Source organism: Parasteatoda tepidariorum, chromosome 1, assembly GCF_982258835.1.
Source record: "Parasteatoda tepidariorum strain Cologne lab strain chromosome 1, Ptep-v5.0, whole genome shotgun sequence".
In the NCBI taxonomy this organism is placed as follows: Eukaryota; Metazoa; Arthropoda; class Arachnida; order Araneae; family Theridiidae; genus Parasteatoda; species Parasteatoda tepidariorum.
Window position 1 is genome coordinate 98,508,943 of NC_141755.1, and position 16,145 is coordinate 98,525,087.

Genomic DNA, 16,145 nt, shown 5'->3' on the forward strand with positions numbered 1-16,145 from the left:
CGCGTTCGATAATTTAAGCATACTTTACAGATACGTTAAATCTCAAAATCATTAACGATAAAAAGGACTGGTGATGCCTGCGTAGCAGCGATGCTCTTGGAGTTCTTTACAGGCTAAAGAGAGTTTTTACTACTTTTTTTTAAAAAAACAATTAGAAATAGAACATAAATTTAAATAATTTCACTTATTTTATTGCATTTTTTAACTTATTTGATATTTTTTTGTTATTGAAATTACATAATAAAATAAATAATTCAATCTTCAATAAGTTAATAATACTTAAAATAATATATTTAATCAGAGCTTTAAATAGTTACAAAAAGAAGAAAAGGATTTTTATTAATTTAATAGATTTAATAAGTATAATGCAAAATTTGGAAACAAAAATTAGTAATTACCTTTAAAAATTAACAGCACATAAATATTAACAACAACCTTTTTTAAAGTTGGTTTGCTGAAAAACTTATTTCATGAACATTCAAAATGATTTTTTTGATTTTATTTACTAATTCTTCACCAAAATTTATTTCTTGATTTTGTTCCATTAAATATATTTTATCCTATTAACTGTAAACGCTTTATTAGAATTTTTTTTTTCGATTTTTTTGACTGTTTATAAAAAAAGAAATCACAAGACAAGCTTGTTCGAAACCAATGCATTTTAAAGAAATCATTTGAAAATATAATTTTGAAATTTTTATAACCACTGTTTATAAAAATTGCAAATTAAACTAATGTCATTTTAGTGAAAGATTAAATTATTACTGTAATTTCAATATCAGGTAATATGTAATAAGTGAAAAAATATAATAAATAAAAGGAATTAATTTATTTTTAAACTAACATTATATTAAAGCAGAATCTTAATTAAAAAGAGTTAAGAAAATTGCTCTAAATTATTGTCAACTACTATTTTTCATTTATTTAAATATTGTTAATAAATTAGAATTGAACGTAAAATAATGCTGTTTATGAATAAAAATAATAAATAATTCGAAAATATCTAAAATACCTAGAAATTAGCTGCTGCATTCGAACCCGGGACGACCTATCATTATTCTGGTTCTTTACCACTGAGCCACGGCACGACATGTACGCTTAAATTTAACACCTAAATAAAACGCTCTTGAATTTTCAAGTATGATGTTTTCGTAACTTGTCCGGCTTGCATACGTAGCTAATTTTAAGAGTTAATATTCTTAAAATTTACTACTATTATATAAAGCTTCATTTCAAAGTAAAATTTACCACTCCATGCTTTCCTTTTGTTATTAATTATTGAAAATTCGATACGCATAAATACCCAGGATTTTCCATAATTAAATTCGTTGTTTTTTGTTTATGAGAAAGAGTAGCCTCACGCAGCCTCTTTGGGTGCAATTAAAGATTATAAACTTGTTCTGTAGTAATAACTGGCAGTTTTAATTTAATTTTTTTACTAAAATAAACTAATTTTTCTACTAAATTTCTACTAAATTCAATGAAATAAACTAACCATCACATAAAAGCAAAATTCTGTGATGAAAATACATAAAACAATAAATTAATAGGCATAATAGTTAATAACTTTTGTGCTAGAAAATTAGCTTAATTTGCCTGAGTTTTATAGAAAAACTTTGTTTTATGCTAAAATGCGAGGCAATTTAGCATAAATATATATCTAATTCAATAATATTTATTTTTAATACAAAAGTGTTTTAAATTTTTGCTCTGATTTCATGTATCCCATCATATATATTTTAAATATCGGTCACCAGTAAAATCACCGATTCCGTTAGCATGGATACAAATAAGATATCGTTATTTGATATCGGCCCAATTATATTAACTCCGTTGAAATATTGTTATCTGAAATACGTTATCGGCACTTTATAAGAAATCTTGCATTGAACCGACTCTGATACAACCAATACCATGCCAATAAAATGCCGATATAAGACGGTCCGATGGCCGACAGTTGCCGATATCACCGACAACGGGCCGCAAAGTTACCGACCTAATGTGTTTGCTGGGTATATATATATTTCTCTTACAACGGCGACAAAAAAATGCATCATTACAACTCCCCGAATGGCAACGCTAGAGAATCGACCAATGATAGCTGCTAAAAATGTCACATGCCAAATCTAGCTGAGATGACCCAACATATAGCGCTTTTAAAAACGGAAACTGAAATAACCTTAAACTAGGCAGAAGTGAGTAGTCTTTGTCGATAGATCTCTATTTTAGTATTTTGTCGAAAGAGCTTTGTTTCACGAATTTATATATTACGAATTTATTTGATGATTTTTGATTTATATATCACGAATTTATTTGTTTATGCAGGTTTTTCCATTGCAATTCACTTATTTCAATTTAGCCAAATTATATAATTATAGCCAAAATTTTAACCTTTTTAAAGAGATATCAGTTTTAGAAATTTAATCTTAAGATTTTATACTAAAGCACATTTCTAATAGGTTTAACGAATTACATGTCATTTATTTGAATTCAAATTTATTTTATTGACTTAGCATTTACTAAAAAGATGTAATTTTTCTAAAAAAAAAAGTTGTTCCATGGATTTGAATGATTGTTTTGAATTCTTAGTGTTATAAGGTGTTGCACAAAGGTAAGGTTTATAGCGGACGTTAGCGAGCAGGGGGTGCAGCCCACTAGTTATAGATTAATATTAGTACACCATGCTTGCAAACTATATCTGGCTTATAAGCTCATTAAAGTTTTAAATTGGTTGTTACAAGGTGTTTGAGTTTCATTAGCGAAGTTTTGTTTCCATATTAAATAAAACTACATTGTTTCAGAAAATTTTTACTGAGCGTGTTTTTTTCTCTGTTATAACTTAAAAACTATTAAATGAAATTTTACACATTAAGAGAAAAAAGTTTAAGAAAAAAATTCTTTTATCAAAATGATGCGATTAGCTACCGAGTTGTTTTATGTTAAAGATGAAAATTAGTGTTTTCCGTAACGTTGTTAAGTTTAGCAAAAACTGTTCGCAAAAGAAATGTGATTGATTTGAAGTTAAACACTATTATAGTTAGAGAAAATGAGTAACTAGTCTTAGTTTGTATTTTGAATTAGTTTTAGAGTTATTAAATAGGTCATATCGACCGTATTTTGGATTTTTCAGTGAAAAGTAAAAACTAGTAGTAGTAAAATTATAATTTTTTGCTGCCACTTTTGACTGAAAAAAAAAAGTGATTAAAAATTTGTTTTTCAAAATTGACCTTTTCTAGTGTAATTTTTATACTATCTCGAAAGGTTAAGCATACGATTGCTTTTTATTTATTTGGAAAGCAACCAAAACTAATCCTCTATTTAAGGATTTATTTTACTTAGAAGACTCGATGTTAAATATTTATATAAACTAATATAGACAGTTTTTCTGTTTCTGCCGCATGGTAAATGGTATCGCATGTGTGTGATGACGTCAGTATGAGTATCATTTCATGCTCTTTTCTTTTAATTCATTTGCAAGGAATAATTTTCCACTTTAAAAAGTTTAGTTATTTGAATTTGATTAATTATTACCAGTTATGATTACTGGTATTATAGCTACAAAATAAAAAAGTTATTTCCAATCTAACTCTATCACACTATTATTATGCTCATACAAGTGGGGAAAAAGAGCGATTTTTCTCTGCTCCAATAGCAATTTAACTATTACTTCGATAAAATTAAGATGCTGTTAAATTAAAATATGATTTTTCAAGAGTTATTTAGTTTAAAGATATTCTTGTTTTCAATATCTCATTTCATGTTTTAGGGGTAAAGTAAGAAACACACACGCAATACATTTTAATTAAATTCACAAGTATCAGAAGATTAAATATAAAGTATAAATAATTATAATAAAATTATTAGTATAAATAAAGTATAAAGAAATATAAATAAAGTATAATAGATATAATAAAATATAAAAGCATAATGAAATATAAATGAAGTATAATAAACATTTTGAAAAGTTAACTTGGCTGCCTTTACAGTTCTCGTTTGCTTCATCGCAAATGAACTTTCAAAGAAACTTTTTTACTCAGTTCTCCTTGGGTGAATTGTTCTACATCATAACATGAGGCGACCTTTTCAGTTCATAACACACCATAATTTTCGAAATTGTTAAAATCGAAAAGTCGCAGAACTATCACTTTTCCAACATTTCTTTTAAGATCCTGTAATGAAAGTACACTGTTTTAATTCTTTATAACGTGCTATTACAATTCATAATGTTTGCAAAATCCCTTGTTCTTATTTATAGAGTAGAAGGGAACTTCTAAAAAGTAAAGCCATACCCTCTCGAGGCCACCCTATTGTGTGGTCCAAGGCTTTTTAATTTTAATTATACAATTAAAATTAACATATTTAGTTTTAATTAAACATTTCAAAATCTTATGAACAAGTGTACTCGAAAAATTAATGTTATTCTTTACTGCAACATTATTTTAACTCTTCACGCATTTATTTTTCTTGAGCATATATTGTATTTTCCACATTGCTTTCATACATTACTTAAAGCGTTTTTTTTTCTTCTTATACATAACTTACTTTTGTACGCAATGCTTTTTCTTGTTTGATTTTCTTATGGGTTATTTCACTTTTAAGTTTATTCGTTTCTACGTATATTATATTTTATTTTTATTTTATAACCGTCGTTGAACAGCCGACCCAATTTCATGGGTTTATGACTACTTACGTTCAACTCCGTAGCCTTGTAATTTTGAACCAATCCAGAAGACAAGGAAACTCCTGGATCAGTACCCCCAGAGGTATTGATTTGTTGTGGGAACATGGAGGACTTTGAGACTCGACAGATTTAACGTGCATCAGTCACCATTTACTACACGAGGAGACTTCGGCCGGCGAGGATCGAACCCACGACCTCTTGGATATGGGCCCAGCTCCCTACCGACCAGGCTATCCCGGCCCCTTACGTATATTATATTGTAAAATTTACACGTTATTACATTTTACGCTTATTGTTCTTTATAAAATTACTTTTGTTTCTTTTTCTCATGCATTACTTTTACGCGTTATTTTTATTAGTGTACGCGATACTTTACTGTATATTTACGTTTTTTTATGAGCTCTATTTACGCTTCTGATCTTCGTAAACGTTACTTTTTCACTTTTAATTTTTTATACATTATTTTTGCTTAATTTACACACTATCTACTTTATATTTAATTTTGCTTATGCGTAATTTTTTCGCCTCTCTGCACGCATTTATTTTTCTTACGCATAAAAAAGTTTAACTTATACACTTTGATTTTATTAATTACATAACTTACGTCACTATTTTAAAGGCTTTCAGCTGACAAATGAATTGTTTTAATTTACTTATATCGTGATTTTTTTCTTGAAAGCAATTTGTTTTAGTATACGAAATTGTGTTTTCTACTTTATTTATATTACGTATTCTTTTTCTTTTCTTTAAAATTTATAAAAATGCTGGTTAAAATGAAAGCGAAAATTATTGAGCCCTTCTTTCATATTGCTTACATTTAAAAAGCTAAAATGTCGAATCTTGGTTGAATTTGTATTTTCATGAAGTTTTCAGAAGCTGAAAAAATATCACAAATTTATTATTATTACATAAACACTTATGCAACATTATAGGAATCTTTCAAACATTATGAAAGGACATAAGGGGGTTTGTGATTTACTAATTTTGTCAGACAAGTGGAAGGCGGTGTATGAGTCACTCTTACGTGAGACATTAAAATAATATCATTTTTGAAATTTTTCTTCAAAAATATCAATTGAAGTAACTTAAAATAAAAGTGAAGAAAGAAAAAGTTGGACAATGTTAGCTGTTATGTGTTTCGGAGATCAAGAATTTTAACACAAAATAAAAATATTGAATATTCTTTTAAAATTTAATAAAATGAATTGGAATAACTACTAATTTTATTTTTTGAAAAGTGACCTTGTTTTTTGGAATTCTAAAATTAGATTACTTCAGGAAGAGCTAAAATTCGAGCAAGTTGACGCTTTATTACTTTCTCACTTAAGCATAGGATGTGATTTGCTTATTTTCAGTGGCACTATAACAATGAAAACCACTAACTCAGAAATTTTTATGCAAAAAAAGTAAATATTTTATTAACTTTTTTCTTCAATATTATTCTCTTTGGTATTTTTTAAGCAGTTTCCGAACTATTTCTTAACCTAACCAATTGAAAAAGGTGTCAAACATTTAAAGGAAGGAACACTTCAGTTTAATATTTTTTCCGGAACCACGTCATCTTGAAAATAATTCCAATTTTCATCTACTCTATTATTCACTAACCCAAATTATTCATTATTGTTTGCTTTCTCAATTTGACCTTTATTAAAATATACAAAACAAGAAAGCTGCAAGGCACTTCCAACTTGTATAAGCTCTATGGAGTCGGGAAGAGTGGGGTCAATTGTAACATTTTTTACTTAACTATTTTTAACTAACAAAAATTCCAATATATTATTAGTATTAATTGACAGACGAATAAAGTAGACTATCCTCTACAAGAAAAAAAAACCTTATTTTAAATGTTATTGTATTAGTTATTAACAATTTTTGACAGTCGTGCACTTGTTACAATTGTCCCCACTTAAGGGGTCAATTGTAACAGTTCATAAATCCAGCTAAAACATTGTTAATTATACATATTATCATATATTTTTTTATTGATCAAAATAGTAGTGACATTTTAGGAGTAAAAATAATTATGAGCAGAGCTCCAAAGGGTAAAACTTTTAACTTTAAGGGGTTAAAAATTTTAATTTATGCTGTGAAAGATGACAAATAAAATAATGCACAAGCAACATAATATAAATGATATAGGGAACTATTGGTGGTTCTTAAAGAGTTAAGTAATGGTTTGTAAAATTTATTTATTTTCAGCTGTTACAATCGTCCCTTTACTTATTGTTACAATCGCCCCAAGACGCCATTTCAGCTTCATTGGTTAAAAACATTGCTAGTTAATTAACAAAACTAATTCTGTTTTATTGAAATGTTAATTAAGGTGTCTACTTACATATTCGGTTAATACTTTTTATTTGTTTAAACAAAATTACTTTGTTACAAAATAATATTCTAATACCAAAAAAAGTACTTACGTAGCGTGAGTTACGTATCAGAGCTATGACGAATCACAAATTACTATTCTCCATCATAAAGACAACATCCTGTCCTATAAAATGCAAAGTAATCAATTAGATATGAATAAAATATCAGCTTTGTAAAATAATAATAAATTTGCGACGCATATGAATATGTGGTCACTATTTATTTGTTCGAAGAAAAATTTTATAACAACACTGTTCAATGCGTCCAATTCTTCCAATTCTTCCCAATACCTTAGCCCTCTAAACACAAAGATGTCGCCACCGGCAACAAGAATAAAATATATAAAAAATGGCGATTAAACAAATGCCTGCCATTCGCCAACTGACGCTACTTTTTTCCGCCAAAATTGCGCCATGTGCTCCAAAATCAGTGATTTCGTCTTCTTGCATTACGCAAGAAAGATGCGATTTTCACCAAAACTTTCATTCCACGCATTCTCGTTGTTGTTTCTAATGTCACTTGCCTATAACCAGCAAGCCCGCTAGGTGAAGCAAATCAAATTTTAAAGCAGAGAGTGTCTTTCTTGTTTTTCAGTAGCTCCATCTATGACCAAGAATGCGACTTCAGACACACACGTCGCAGCCCGTTTGAAGGGTGAACCCATTCATACATCCACAGATCATAATTTTGACCTGAACCAGAAAACGATCTATTTCCAATTCAGTTCCCCTAGAAGTATTATTTGCTAAGGAAACATGGAGGATTTTATGACCTGTCAGATTTAACGTACACCAGTCACCATTTAGTGCACGGGGAGAGCCGTTGGAGGTTGGAGATCGAACTCACGACCACTTCGACATGGGCCCAACGCTCTATCAACCGGGCCATCCCGGCATGGCACGCATTCTTTCATTCGCAGACGTTACAAGATGACTAAATAAGATATAAATGACGAATACAACTTTTTTTTTTATCTTTTCCACTTGCAGCAAAACGAAAAAAAAATATTTACAATGATAAAGGTTTCTTTTGAGAATTAAAAATAATTTTTTTATTAGAATTAAATTCTAAATTATTGTTTTTAATGAAAATTTTATTCAGATGCATTTTTAGGTGTTTTTTTGATAGACTTTTCTATCGTCGCTTCGTTCTAAAATTTTCGGCTTTTAAGTTTTGCTTTAAGATTTAAAAATTATTTTTTTCTCCGTTTTTTATTTTTCTATAATTTTTTTTTAAATCTTTGTTTATACAAGGATGTGGTAATTTTTTCCCGAAATTGCGGTAATCTAAATAATTGAGATTTTAGAACTGTTTTTTTTTTTTTTTTTTTTTGCTACTCCTTATTTGAAATTTTTTCTTCTATCGACGTTTTTATTACGACGCGTTATTTTTTAAGAGCATTACTGATGATTTAATTTTTTTATCTTAATTTTTTCCTAGATAATATGTAGAAATAAAATTTTGCTTTTGAATTCAAAACGGTCTATTTTCCTCCTTCGCTTTATTCATAATTGTCAGAAACACTGTTAGTATCGTTTTTAGACCTGTTTTATATTGTTTTTGTTTTATTCCTCGGTATCTTTATTATTTTGCTATAAGTGGTCATTCCGATATATATTTTTTTCTATTTCTTGCGTTTTTGTTTTGTAATTTCATTTATTTTTCTATAAATGTAAACTTTTTTTTATAATTACAGTGTTTTTTAGCATGTTATGTAAGCTAACATGAAAGGCTGATAATTTGCTCAAAACTTTTAATAAATATAGTTGAAAATTAAGTAAGGTATTTGCATATTCTTCTTACTTTTTCCCGTCCACTTAATAATTTCAATTCTTTTAATTCACTTGATATTTGGGGACAACTGTTATAATTTTTTCTCTCTTTATCTTTACAATTTTTGATAAGCGTTGATTGCCATAAGTTGTTTCCTGTAAGAAGCAGAATTTTGTTTTCTGCAAAAGATTAAGTAATGTTAAAAAAAATCGAGATTTACAGTTTTCGAGTACACGAAACTTTCGCATATCTGGAATTTGTAGAGCTTGTACAGTAACATGGATTTCTGATCATCTTTTTTTCTCTTAAATGTTTTATTTGCGATAATCTATTTAAAAGTTTCATATCTTTATGATTGTACGTATTTTTCATTTTCGAATAATGAAACTCTGAGCAATTTTATTTCACACTAGAGCAGTATTTCAGGGGAACTGAATTTCGTTATCAAAGATTAATTTCGAAATCAAGTTAATTTCACATCAAATTTTAATCTATGGATATTAAAAAAATTATTTAATAAATTATATCGCGTTATATTAATCCCAATAATATCAGTTTTGTTTAGTATCTAATAAACTTTACGATTCTAAACTAACACAAATTTTATCTAGCATTACTGGTTTAAAAGATTAAGCCCTAAATTTTATAAGATAAAAAAATTATTTATACTATGCTTAAATTTTAAACAAAACTACTTAAAGAGGTACAGAATTTTTTTTTCTCCATCTTAGAAATGAATCGTGTAGTGTATTTGATATTGTGAGAAATGCTTTACATAAATAATATAGATAGCTTTGGATATTGTTTTAAATTTCTAATTTTTGAAAAAGTGGCAACTATAAAAATGCCACTGGCTGATAACAATTTTTTACTAATTTTGCAATATTTCGCTCAGCTGAAAAATCAAAAAGTTTAAGCAAAATTTACTTTTGGTAAAATTTGTGATCGAAACCCCAAGTTTGAATTTTGCTGCTAAACGTTAGCGAATTATTGCAAATAGTTCGCGTAAAAGCTTTGTAAGGGAAGCCACAAAAAAAAAGAAAGCAAAAAATTTGGCGACTTGATGACGTAGGAAGAAGTTTGAATCTCGTTATCAATCCTCAAAAATTAAAATTCTCAACGCGGGCGCTTAAGACTTCTACAGGACCAATTGTAAGTTACAGAAAAAATAAATTTTTAAACATTGAGTTATACGATATAAAAAAAAATTCTACCAAAACATTATTTACACTTTTATGTCTACACATATTTTATGTAATTATCTCAAGTAATTATCTTAATTAAAGTGTCTTAACTAGAAACAAGTTTGAATTTTAAGAGCGGACGTTTGCCCTTTGCATGAAATTGTTAGCCCAAGTATATGTTATTTTAACTACCAAAGAGTTGCGGAAAAAGCAATGTTTAGTTTTCTTTATGATTAGAAAGTTTGAATTTTAATCTCATTGTAAGAAATCATCAGACCCATAATTTGTTTTCGTTAGTCAACTTGTTAATTGTACCACCAAAACTAGTTTTACTTAGAAATTGCAATTTATGACTTAGATACTTCAAATATGAATTTTCCTGCCGTAGCCTATTCCAATGTCGTAAGTAAGCATTGCTTATAATCTCCCCCCCCCCCTTTATCAGAAAAGAATCAGCAAATCATATTATTACAAGAACTATGGGGCATCGTAAAATACCTGCCAATTATATGCCATCCTCATCATAAAGACAAGAATCTGAAGGATAAAACTCAAAAAAAGTAATAAGATTTCAATGAAGTTATGAATATATCAATAAAAATCATTCGAAAAATTATATTTATAAATTTTTGACACTGTATAACCCTTTATGTACCGATCAGACTTTTAAGTTCAACTAATAATATTTCTATAAAGCATTGAAACGGAACAAAATATCCCATTTGAACTTGCCTGTCCCTGTAATATGACTTTACGTTTACTATTACTTGTTGCCAACACACGATTACTTGAAGTTTAACATCAATGTAACCATTTATATGTTGGTAAGCCGTTCTTGGAAGTCATTTTATTATTCCTCAATTTCATTCCTCAATTCTCAGCTTTCTATCAAGGTCAATTTTGCAATCAAGTTTTTCATATTTTCTTACTGATTCATTAATATTTTCAACTAGTTAAGAAACAAAGTATTAAATGCTTGACTTAAATTAAAATTTTATTAAGAGTTGTAAAATCCATATTGAGAATTTTAGGAAAAATAGGAAAATAAAATTTAATTCTTTTAAAAAAGCATTTATCAAAGTGCAAAATAGACTATATTTAATGGGACAAAAACATTTCTCACTCTTTTGATAATTTTTTTAATAAATTGGTATATAAAGTGTTAAGTACAGTAAAAGTTTGATTCAACAAGTTCGGCATGTAATAAGAAATTCATTATTACGGCAAGTTGTTGACAAAATTCTGTCATTGAAGATTCCAAAAATATTTATATAACAATTTAAAAATTACTATCTTACCGCTATTACGACGAAAATGTTTTTTAGGAAAATCTACCGCTTAAGTGAGCATTATACGAAGAAAGGAATTTACTACTTCTAAAAAATACTAAATTTTTTTTTTCTGCTGTTATAAAATGCATTGGTGTCTCCATGCAACAGGCTGTCTAAAAAGGTGATTTGACCTACGGATAGGGCATAGGACTTACAAGACATGAGTTCCAAAATTTGATAAGAACTATATATCGATATGAGACTACCTCGATATTATACTAGACACGTAGTGAGAGTAACAAGACTAGAGACTTCCACGCTTTGAGACTACTATGCATTGAGACTACCGCCACTTAAAACTTTCATGACTTGAGACTCACCGATAACTTGAAACTACCGTAACTTGAGACTAACACAAACTGAGACTGATTCGACCAGAGAACACAACCTGAGACCAACTTGAGAATACCACCAGAGAAAACCTGAGACTACCACAGAATTAGACTTCCAAGTATTTAGAATATCCAAGACTTCAGAATATCACGACCTGAGACAACTAAGTCATACGATAACCACAAACATGAGACTTACACGACTTGAGACTACACAATCAATGTTAAATCTCTCTCACATGTTTATTTGGAAACTAAAATAACATAAGCTTGTTAACCACATGTAAATTCAATTTTTTATGACTCTTCCTATGAATAAATTTATCCCATACTTTTTTGTTTTAAAATTTGAAATTTATTTATTAATATAAATTGAATTTATAGCAACAGACTTTGTAGAGTCAATCTTTAGCATTAGTTTTAAGCATCTAAACAGCAATCTGAAAACTAAAACGTCGGAATTTAAAACAATAAAAAAATCAATGAAAAAAATTATTTGAATCTTTTAATGATTGCAAGATAGAACAATTGAAGAAACAAATTCCGTACTTTTAACAAGTCATATTTGTATCGCCTTTCCACACTAAAATACCATACATCAATTTCAAACCAAATATCCAACTCTGTTGGGCTGAATTTCAATTTATATAATTTATGCCTTTTTCAACCATAAAGTACTAACTTGAAAAAAATACTGAGTGATCGAAAAAAACCTTGGGTAAGTACTGTTTAATATATTTTCATTAAGCAAAAGAAAATAACTCCGGGTGATTACACACCAATAAATTTTTATGTTTATTTACATTTCAATATAGAGCCATTTTATACTTTATTTTATCCAAACAGTGCTCTTTATAAAACTCATTGATATTTTTTTCTTTAAACCAATATCTTAAGAAATTTTTTTAAATAATGTTGTTTACTTTGAATTAGTCCTATTATTTTAAGAGATATTCAGTATTCGCAGAGGCCAAAATTGTCAAACTTCTCATTGCATATTCTATAGAAAAACACTAAATAAAAATCTTTTTTTTTTCTTATTCGAAATTAGAATACTTAAAGAATTCTTATCTAACCCCATGCTTTTTTTTGTTTAGATTATTTAATTGTTTTTCTTCTTGCAAATAAGCAATTCCATGGTGTCATACATTAAAAATTAACATGAATTCCTTGGAAAAATTATCTTATAAAACATTAGTTATAATTATCAAATTTTTATATTGAATATTATTACATCATAACCAATCGAAAAACAGTTTATATTATAAAAACTGATTATAATAAGTTAAAATAAATGGATTTAATTGTGGGTGTCTGATGTAAATCGCACAAAAACAAAAAACGATCACTCATTTAATTGATTGACAATTGTCTGAACTCTGTGAATTTGTTTACAATTTAAATGTAAATTTGACTGAATTTTGAAGCTGACACTTGAATAAGAAATTCTATGCAGTTCTTAACTTGTAAAATATGATATATAATTAATTTGAAATTTTTTACTTCAGTGTCAGACATAAATTTTTCAAGATGGATATAAATTTTAGTTCATGATAATCATTATAATGACTGAAAATTTTAATTTTAATCTCAAAACATTATTTTTCAATTAAATAGCTTCTTTAAATTTAAAATGTTTAATATTTCCTGTTGGAATGAATGAATCAATGTGTTTTAGTAGCATTTCCCATCTTGTAAAAGTTAGTTGAAAAACCAACCATTTAAATATTAACTGTGCAACATATCCTAACAACAATGTAAATAAAAATCAGATATAAGCAATATTTCCTAAATTAAATAGCTTTAAAAATCTTGGGAAAAAAGCTGTTGCTATTTTTTTTAATAATATGGAAAAGAATACGAAAAGTTTCAGTATTTTTATATAAAATTAAAAAAAATCTATTGAATAAAATGTCACTGTACATTAAAAGGAAATAAAAACAATCATTTTACTGTACCATCATTTTACTGTACAACCATTTTACTGTATTATTAGCCTATAACAATCTTTTCTAGGAAAAAAAAATGCGTAGGAAAAATGATAATTTAATAGCTTTATTTATTGCCAGCATAAAATTAAGTAATCATTTTGTACAGCTCTTACAATCTATTTCATGTTTCAAAGCCTTTGCTGAGAAAAAAATAATTCATTGGATGGAAGAACAAAAACTTTCAGAAAAAAGAGTGTAAGATAAAATCTATTATTAAATTGTAACCAATTATTTTACGAAGAATTTTATAAAGTTAAAAATACTGAAACATTTTGCTAAAAGAAAAAAAAATACACCATAAGCATTGGAACAAACTTGAACAGTAAATGAATTTAGCCCACAGACAAGAAGATAAAAAAACAGAAAAACCCTCCTTTTATGAGCAGAAGCAAATATACTGTTCTTCCACCTCCCCCACAATTTTTAACTTTCCTTAACTGCTTAGTCCCATCTCCAAAGAGATCAAGGATTTCTCCATTCATTTAGCAACATAGGAGAGTTTTATATGGCATTCTAGTTTAGCTGGGTAATAATGGAGAGAATTTTAATGAAGTATTGCAAAGTTGATGATATTTCAGCTGTTTGACAATAAATTTCCATCTGAATAAAGTAGATACAACGAATGGTAAAATAATTTAAATTTAGAAAAAAATTCTAGCTTTTCTTAAAAATTTCCTGATTTATTCAGGTTTTTTCCAGCATAAAAAAAATCCCTAATAATTCCAAGTCTTCAAAATGGGTGGTCAGCCTGCCTTTATAAAATTAATTTTTTAAAAATAGATAAAGTTGCAAACATTAAGCAACAACCAAAATTTATAAATGCAGACAGTTTTACCCATCAATAATCTGAATATTTATCTCTCATCTATTAAGAAAATTTTCAGAAAATTCAGTGAAATTAAATCATTGAACAATTGAAAATCTGCTATAAACAAATTAAAACCAAAAAGACATACCATAGAATGAGCTTGATTAGAATTTGCTTGAGATAAACCAAACGGATCAAAACGATCTTTTTCTAAAAACAAGAAATAAGTATTAATACATTTATCAAAATAATTAGAATAAAATAATTTTTAACCAGTTAAGTAATAGCTCTGGCTCTTTCTAAGCTTAAACCTTTAGCTAACGTCAATTTTTGCGCTTGGCAGGGAAATATTTGCATAACTTTGCAAATCGGTTAAAAGGTTGGTTGAACAGCTTGCATTGTTACTACAAAACCTGTTGTTGTAACAAACGTCACTTGCCAATGACGGCAATCCTGCCACGAGAATCCAAGCTATTTTCAGGCAGAAAGAGCATTTCTTGTTTTTTCAGTGGCGCCATCTATGCCCAAGAACAGCCATACACACGTCACAGCCCGTTTAATAGGGAGGACCCATTCACACTCCATTCATTCCTCCACGCATCATAATTTTGACCTTAACCAGAGGAAGATCAATGTCCAATTCAGTACTCCCTGAGGTATTGATTTGTTATAAGAACTTGAAGGACTTTGTGACCCCAACAAATTTAAAGTGTCCTAGTCACAATTTATTACACGGGGATTCTTTGGCCAGCAGGATTCGAACTCACGAACATGAGCTCAGCAACCTACCCACCAGGCTATTCCGGTCCATGCAACAAAAACTAACTTATCTCAATGTTATTTAATGGGTAACAAGTTAGTAGCAGGGAATAGCTTACTCAATTTTGCCTAGAGTTAGAACTTTGAAAGCTTTTCAAAAATGAAAAGCAAAATATAAATAAGTAGATTCAGATCTGTCAAAATGCAACAACTACTTTTCAGGGTTTGTAGAAGCAGTATCAAATCACTTCCAGAGAATGGATCACTCTTTAAAGAAAATAATACTTTGAATGCACATAAGTTGATACAATACAAATATAATGAACATTCACCAGGTATGAAACAGGGACTACTGAATCGAACAAATGAAAAATTGTTCCAAACTATGGCCCCCTTCTCACAGACATAACAGTGGAAATAAATCAGCTAAGTAGAAATTTGTCTCAATTATTCAACACTATTTTCAGGGTCTAGATGGTTGTCTGAGGGTGCCTGCAAGTTTTAATTGCTCTTCCCAGAGCATTTCAGACATATTTCATCGTGTATTAAATTGAGACAAGGACACTTTAAATTTGTTGGGGTCACAAAGTCCTTCAAGTTCTTATAAAAATCAATACCTCAGGGAGTACTGAATTGGACATTGATCTTCCTCTGGTTAAGGTCAAAATTATGATGCGTGGAGGAACGAATGGAGTGTGAATGTGTCCTCCGAGTAAAATGGGCTGTGACGTGTGTATGGCTGCTCTTGAGCATAGATGGCGCCACTGAAAAAACAAGAAATGCACTCTCTACATTGAAATAGCTTGGATTCTCATGGCAAGTGAGTCGAGATCTTAAGTTTTTGCTGGATAATCTATTAAGTCTATATTTTCACTTTTCAGAAAATCGCAATCTATCTGACCTCTTTGATGTTGACTAT

At 28.7% G+C, this 16,145-nt stretch overlaps 1 long non-coding RNA gene across 1 annotated transcript; it reads right to left on the minus strand.

The window, feature by feature from the left end:
* Positions 1-3,596: 3,596 nt before the first annotated feature.
* On the minus strand, positions 3,597-14,678 carry LOC147816635 (uncharacterized). The gene is made up of 4 exons (XR_015435657.1): positions 14,616-14,678; positions 7,099-7,172; positions 5,497-5,557; positions 3,597-4,169 (listed from the first exon to the last, which is right to left on the minus strand). It is a non-coding gene; the product is annotated as an uncharacterized LOC147816635 (long non-coding RNA).
* Between the last annotated feature and the right edge of the window lie 1,467 nt (positions 14,679-16,145).